The sequence below is a fragment of the Triticum aestivum genome, chromosome 7D (assembly GCF_018294505.1).
Source record: "Triticum aestivum cultivar Chinese Spring chromosome 7D, IWGSC CS RefSeq v2.1, whole genome shotgun sequence".
NCBI lineage: Eukaryota > Viridiplantae > Streptophyta > Magnoliopsida > Poales > Poaceae > Triticum > Triticum aestivum.
The window spans coordinates 178,444,295-178,452,987 of NC_057814.1; positions in this window are offsets into that span (position 1 = coordinate 178,444,295).

Genomic DNA, 8,693 nt, shown 5'->3' on the forward strand with positions numbered 1-8,693 from the left:
GTGTGAGTAATTCCATCGTAGGCTTGCTGGACGGTGATGGGTTGGATGAGATTTACCATGTTTTCATGAATATATGTGAGTTCTCGATCCTATCTTGCAAGTCAATAGTCACCTACTATGTGTTATGATTCGGTAACCCCGAAGTGACAATAATCGGGACCACTCCTGGCGATGACCGTAGTTTGAGGAGTTCATGTATTCACTAAGTGTTAATGCTTTGGTCTGGTACTCTATTAAAAGGAGGCCTTAATATCCCTTAGTTTCCAATAGGACCCCGCTGCCACGGGAGGGTAGGACAAAAGATGTCATGCAAGTTCTTTTCCATAAGCATGTATGACTATATTCGGAATACATGCCTACATTACATTGATGAACTGGAGCTAGTTCTGTGTCACCCTATGTTATAACTGTTGCATGAGGAATCGCATCCGACATAATTATCCATCACTGATCCATTGCCTACGAACTTTTCACATATTGATCTTTGCTTAGTTACTTTACCGTTGCCACTGTTACAATTACAACAAAACTGCTACTGTTTCTTTTGCAACCGTTACTGTTACTTCCATACTACTTTTCTACTAAATACTTTGCTGCAGATATTAAGTTCTCCAGGTGTGGTTGAATTGACAACTCAACAGCTAATACTTGAGAATATTCTTTGCCTCCCCTTGTGTCGAATCAATAAATTTGGGTTGAATACTCTACCCTCGAAAACTGCTACGATCCCCTATACTTGTGGGTTATCAGGACTATTTTCGGGCGCCGTTGCCGAGGAGCATAGCTCTGACAAAAAAACCAAGATTTATCCCTCAACTATGAGGGGAGGTAAGAAACTGCCATCTAGCGCTGCACTTGATTCACCTTCTGTTTTGAGTAAACTTGCGACACCTAAACCTACTCCTGCTATTGATTCTGATAGGTCGCATGTTATTGATGATGACACTTCTGCTTTGCATGATACTTATGATGAAACTACTTCAATGCTTGATAATACTGTGCTATTAGGTGAATTTCTTGATTAACAACTTGCTAGAGTTAGAGAGAATGAAATAATTGAAACCGATAATATTGATGAAAGTGATGATGAAGATTCTCCCCCTAGATATGAATTGCCTGATGTACCTGAGGGTTATGTTATGGATGAAGAAACTGCTGGAGACTTTTTTGCTTGCAAAGATAGATATGATCTTAAGAAACTGTTAGTCAAGCTGAAAGAAAAAATCTTTGAATGCTAGAATGAAATATGACCCTGCTTTTTCTACTTCACCTATCTATACATCTGATAAGGATTATGATTTCTTTTTCGATCCTGAGATAATTACTTTGGTTGAATCTGATCCTTTCTATGGCTATGAATCTGAAACTGTTGTGGCACATCTTACTAAATTGAATGATATAGCCACCCTATTCACTCATGAGGAAAAAATTCGTTACTACTATATCCTTAAATTATTTTCGTTCTCATTAAAGGGTGATGCTAAAACATGGTTTAATTACCTTGATCCTGGTTGTGTGCGTAGTCCCCAGGATATGATTTGTTTTCTCTGCTAAATATTTCCCCGCTCATAAGAAACAAGCTCCCTGAAGGGAAATATATAATTTTGTGCAAATTGAAGAAGAGAATCTCCCACAAGCTTGGGGGAGGCTTCTCCGATTACTTAATGCTTTGCCTGATCATCCTCTCAAGAAAAATGAAATACTTGATATCTTTTATAATGGACTAACCGATGCTTCCAGAGAAAGAACAGTTGATCAAGCTGAATTGCTATTGAATAATATGTTGAGTAATGATAATAATTGGACACTTCCTGAACCAACTCCTAAGCCAACTCCGAAGAAAATGGGTATTCTATTTCTCAGTCCTGAAGATATGCAAGAGGCAAAGAAATCTATGAAAGAAAAGGGTATTAAAGCTGAAGATGTTAAGAATTTACCACCTATTGAAGAAATACATGGTCTTGATAACCCGACACAGGTATTAAAGGTAAATTCTCTCTATAGATTTCATGAAGGTGATATTCCTCGTTATAAGTCTGCTAGCCAGTGCTTAGATGAGTTTGATAATTTCATTGTTAAACAAGAAAACTTCAATGCTTATGTTGCTAGACAATTGAAACGTAATCCTTATATGATTGAACAGTTGAGTGATTATATGTCTAGAGTTAAAGGTGAACTTAAACTCATTAGTAAACATGCTTCTATGGTTACCACTCAAGTAGAACAAGTGCTTAAAGCTCAAAATGATTTGCTCAGTGAATTAAATAAAAAAATGATAATGCTGTTAGAGTTGTGACTAGAGGGCAAAAATGACTCAGGAACCTTTGTATCTTGAGGGCCACCCTAAGATAATTGAGCAAGATTATCAGAGAATTAATGTTAATGCACCTAGTCCTTCTAAGAGGAAGAAAAAGAAAAATGATAGGACTTTGCATGCTTCTAGTGAACCTATTGTTTACACACCTGACAATCCCAATGATATTTCTATTTCCGATGCTGAAACACAATCTAGTAATGAACATGAACCTAGCAATGACAATGATGTAGAGATTGAACCTACTGTTGATCTTGATAACCCACAATCAAAGAATCAACGTTATGATAAGAGAGACTCCGTTGCTAGGAAGCACGGTAAAGAAAGAGAACCATGGGTTCAAAAACCAATGCATTTCCCTCCTAAACCATCCAAGAAAAAGGATGATGAGGATTTTGAGCGCTTTGCTGAAATGATTAGACCTATCTTTTTGCATATGCGTTTGACTGATATGCTTAAAATGAATCATTATGCTAAGTATATGAAAGATATTGTTACAAATAAAAGAAAGATACCGGAAGCTGAAATTTCCACCATGCTTGCTAATTATACTTTTAAGGGTGGAATACCAAAGAAACTTGGAGATCCAGGAACATTCATATCCCCGTTGAGGTAACTTAGTGCTATTCGAAAATTCTCCGGTTTCATGCGATTCGGAAAGAGTTTGTTAACAAGACTTGATCAACCTTGTTAGTGGATTCCTTTTGATGAGCATGGGATGGATGAAGTTAGAAAGCACAACTCTCTGTACCCTCCTTTAACTTTCTGTTATTTATATTAAATAAAGCAAAAATAGTATTTTCTGTCTGTTTTCTGAATTATCCTTACAATAAAAAAATACCCCGAAAATAAAAGTTCTCCAAATGTCCCGAAATTGAAATATGATTTTTTGTAGAATATTTAAGAATATCTGGCACTGAGAACACAGCTGAGGGGGGCCACCACTTGGCCACAAGGGCACAGGGCGCGCCCCTGCCTCGTGGGCCCCACGTGGCCCCTCTCCACTTATTCCAGCACCCACACACTTCTTCTTCTTCCTCCAGAAAAATCCTCCCATAGCTCAAACCCGTGTTCTAGCTCATCTTGCTGCGATTTTCGATCTCCTTGCTCAAAGCTCCACTCACAAAACTGCTTTGGAGGATTGTTCTTTGGTATGTGACTCCTCCAATGGTCCAATTAGTTTTTGTTCTACTGCTTTATTTATTGCAAATTTATGCTTCTTAGGTGACCCTGTTCTTGAGCTTGCATGTCAAATTTATTTGGTTCCAAGTAGTTCTAATGCATGATATATTCTCTAGGCACTTGTGGGAGTAGTTGCTATCAATCTTGTTTAGTTTGGTTCACTTTTATTTTGAGTCACTAAAAATTTCAGAAATTTTTCAGAGGAAGAAATATGTTTAGGAAAATGTACCAAGGTGGTTCCTCAAGAAAGCAGGCACCTAGGCTCGCGATACGTGATCCGGACTATGAACTACCGAGGGAAGCTCAAGTGCGGCCTTGCGAATGGCCGTCAGAGGAGTTTATGGTCGGAGCAGGTATCAAGGATGAATTTGACATGTATGTGCGTAATGCTGACCTCAAGGGCTTCGTGTCAGATAAGTGCCCGTAATACCGTTACCTAACTGATTCCTTTATGAGAAGGTTAAATTGACATCCCCACGCAATTCTCACACTGTTCTATTTGATCTTTATGATAAATCATATACTATGGACCTAGAAGATTTTAATGCTGCTTGTAAACTCCCGTAGTGGGGCAATGTTAGTGAACCACGTAAATCTGAATATAAAGATTTTCTTGTTAGTATCACTGTAGGGGAATCTAGAGAAATCACACAAGCTACCATAGGGAGCATTCATTTTCCTGCCATACATTATTTTGCTCTCTTCGTGGGTAGATGCATTAACGGTAAAGATGAGGCTTGTCACATGTGCGTTCCAGATCTTTGTATCCTCAAGACTGTGGTATTAGGTGATAAACAATATAACTTGGGGGCCATCATTGCATGAAGGTTGCATCTTAATTGTTTAAGTGGAGACTTGTTTGGTCGAATTTATGCAACCCGTGTAGCTAATTATCTTGAGATACCCATACATGAAAATGATATGGAATTGCCTCCTGCTTATCTAGATTATAATGCTATGGTTCGTCATCAGTTTGTTGAGAGGAATGAACAGTTCCTCCAATACCGACTAATCTTTGACAGACGTCGCACTGTCCATGTTGCTCTCCCTTCTCCTATTTTCTTTGACTTGCAGGCAAAAGGGAGATATGTTATAACCAGGGAGGAGGCGAACGAGTATGAGAGGAGGACGGAGGCAACTCGCCTCCAAGCTGCAGCTCGTCAGGCCATAGCCACTTCACCTCAGTATGACCCCAGTTACAACTTCGGATATCCGCCAGGCCAGCCATGGCCATAGACCAACTTAGGCCAAAAGCCTAAGCTAGGGGGAGTACGTATTTCTCACTGACATTACATTCATGTTCACACACTCATGCTAGTTGTCGGTGCTCATACTTTTTCATTGTAATATCCATGCTAGTTTATTTTCTTTTCTTAGCTTCTTCTTGTGTGTTTGAAAAACCTTAAGAAAAACAAAAAAATAGTTGTAGCTTTTAGCTAGTTTACTTTCCATGCCTGTAGTAGTAATAATTAAAAGAAAACCCAAAAAGATTTCTTGTTCTTCTTTTGCTTGTTGGGAGCTTTCCCGTGTAAATAGTTTTATTTCTTTTCTTTGGGGGTCGAGAGGAGAAGACCATGATGAAAATGTTGAGTGGCTCTCATATGCATTATTATTGGTTTAACCAAGAGCCCATATTACCTTGTCTTCTCCCTTGTATTAAATGCTCGCAGATTCCAGCTTAGTCCAATGCACGTGCACTATTATTATCCACACCGTTCGGTCGTGCAAGTGAAAAGAAATAATGATGATATATGATGGACTGATTGAGATGAGAGAAGCTGGTATGAACTCGACCTATCTTGTTTTTGTAAATATTATTAGTTCATCGTTCCTGATTCAGCCTATTATGAATGAAACATGTTTGCACTGACAATTAGAGATTATAGTTGCTCATATCGTGCTTAATTTGCTAGGAGTTTATAATGGATTACCTTGCGTGCCAACATACTATTAAAATGGTTGTGATGTGGTATGGTAGGGTGGTATCCTCCTTTGAACGATTCGAGTGGCTTGACTTGGCACATGTTCACGCATGTAGTTGAAACAAAATCAACATAGCCTCCACGATATTTATGTTCATGGTGAATTATATCCTACTCATGCTTGCACTCAGTGTTGATTAATTTTAATGCATGTTCATGACTGTTGTCGCTCTCTAGTTGGTTGCTTCCTAGTCTCTTTCTAGCCTTCACTTGTACTAAGCGGGAATACTGCTTGTGCATCCTCTTCCATAAACCCCAAAGTTATTTCAAATGAGTCCACCATACCTTCCTATATGCGGTATCTACCTACCGTTCCAAGTATATTTGTATGTGCCAAACTCTAAGCCTTCAAATGAAATTCCATTTTGTATGCTCGAATAGCTCGTGTATCAACTAGGGCTGATTGTATCTTCCATGCTAGGTGGGTTATTCTCACGAGGAGTGGACTCCGCTCCTCATTCATGAGAAAATGGCTGGTACCGGGATGCCCAGTCTCATGCTTAAATCAAAATAATTGCAAAAAAAACTCCCCTAGGACTGTTGTTAGTTGGAGGCACCCGTTGTTTCGGGCAAGCCATGGATTGATGCTTGTTGGTGGTGGGGGAGTATAAACTTTACCATTCTGCTTGGGAACCGCCTATAATGTGTGTAGCATGGAAGATATCGAGATTTCTCGGTTGTTATGTTGACAATGAAAGTATGCCGCTCAAAATATTATTTACCTCTATTTGAAAAATCGAGCTTTGGCACCTCTACAAATCCCTGCTTCCCTCTGCGAAGGGCCTATCTATTTACTTCCATGTTGAGTCATCATCCTCTTATTAAAAAGCACCAGTTGGAGAGCAGTGCTGTCATTTGCATGCATTACTATTAGTTTACATTGAGTATGACTATGACTGGATCTCTTTTACCATGAATTACAATGTTTAGTCAGTCCTTGATCTTCAGAGGTGCTTTGCATTTATGTTTTGCGGTCTCAGAAAGGGCTAGCGAGATACCATCTTGTTATATCATATTATGGTTGTTTTGAGAAAGTGTTGTCATCCGAGATATATTATTATTGCTCGCTAGTTGATTATGCCATTGATATGAGTAAACATGAGACCTAAGTGTTATTGTGAAGATGGTTAGTTCATAATCTTTGCTGAAAACTTGAATGCTGGCTTTACATATTTACAACAGCAAGAGCAAACAGAGTTTGTAAAAGCTTTTCTTTATCACTTTCAGTTTGTCAACTGAATTTCTTGAGGACAAGCAAAGGTTTAAGCTTGGGGGAGTTGATACGTCTCCATCGTATCTACTTTTCCAAACACTTTTGCCCTTGTTTTGGACTCTAACTTGCATGATTTGAATGGAACTAACCCGGACTGACGCAGTTTTCAGCAGAATTGCCATGGTGTTATTTTTGTGCAGAAATGAAAGTTCCCTCGGAATGACCTGAAACTTCACGGAGAATATTTTTGGAATACATAAAAATACTGGAGAAAGAATAAACACCAGGGGGGCCACACCCTGTCCACGAGGGTGGAGGGCGCGCCCCCCTACCTCGTGGACCCCATGGGGCTCCACCAACCTCAACTCCAACTCTATATATTCACGTTCGGGGAGAAAAAATCAGGGAGAACGATTCATTGCGTTTTACGATACGGAGCCACCGCCAAGCCCTAATCTCTCTGGAGGGCTGATCTGGATTCCGTTCGGGGCTCCGGAGAGGGGAATCCGTCGCCATCGTCATCATCAACCTTCCTTCATCACCAATTTCATGATGCTCACCGCCGTGTGTGAGTAATTCCATCGTAGGCTTGCTGGACGGTGATGGGTTGGATGAGATTTACCATGTAATCGAGTTAGTTCTGTTAGGGTTTGATCCCTAGTATCCATTATGTTCTGAGATTGATGTTGCTATGACTTTGCTATGCTTAATGCTTGTCACTAGGGCCCGTGTGCCATGATCTCAGATCTGATCCTATTATGTTTTCATGAATATATGTGAGTTCTTGATCCTATCTTGCAAGTCAATAGTCACCTACTATGTGTTATGATCCGGTAACCCCGAAGTGACAATAATCGGGACCACTCCCGGTGATGACCGTAGTTTGAGGAGTTCATGTATTCACTAAGTGTTAATGCTTTGGTCCGGACTCTATTAAAAGGAGGCCTTAATATCCCTTAGTTTCCAATAGGACCCCGCTGCCACGGGAGGGTAGGACAAAAGATGTCATGCAAGTTCTTTTCCATAAGCACGTATGACTATATTCGGAATACATGCCTACATTACATTGATGAACTAGAGCTAGTTCTGTGTTACCCTATGTTATAACTGTTGCATGAGGAATCACATCCGACATAATTATCCATCACTGGTCCATTGCCTATGAGCTTTTCACATATTGATCTTTGCTTAGTTACTTTACTGTTGCCACTGTTACAATTACTACAAAACTGCTACTGTTACTTGTGCCACCATTACCGTTATTTCCATAATACTTTGCTACTAAATACTTTTCTGCAAATACTAAGTTTTCCAGGTTTGATTGAATTGACAACTCAACTGCTAATACTTGAGAATATTCTTTGGCTCCCCTTGTGTCGAATCAACAAATTTGGGTTGAATACTCTACCCTCGAAAAATGTTGCGATCCCCTATACTTGTGGGTCATCAGTGCACTACAGCCTTCTCTGATAAGTATATGTGAATGACATATTGTTGATCGGAAATGATGTAGAATTTTTTGGAAAGCATAAAGGAGTGTTTGAAAGAATTTTTTCAAAGAAAGACCTCGGTGAAGCTACATACATATTGTCCATCAAGATCTATAAAGATAGATCAAGACACTTGATAAGACTTTCGATGAGTACATACCTTGATAAGATTTTGAAGGAGTTCAAAATGGACCAGTCAAAGAAGGATTTCTTGCGTGAGTTGTAAGGTATGAATTTGAGTAAGACTCAAAACCCGACCACGACAGAAGATAGAGAGTGAATGAAAGTCATTCCCTAGGCCTCAGCCATAGGTTCTATAAAGTATGCCATGTTGTATACCAGACCTATTGTGTACCTTACCATGAGTTTGGCAAAGGGGTACAATAGCGATCCAGGAGTAGATCACTGGACAACAGTCAAAATTATCCTTAGAGGACTAAGGAAATATTTCTTGGTTATGGAGGTGATAAAGAGTTCATCGTAAAGGGTTAAGTCGATGCAAGCTTTAACAC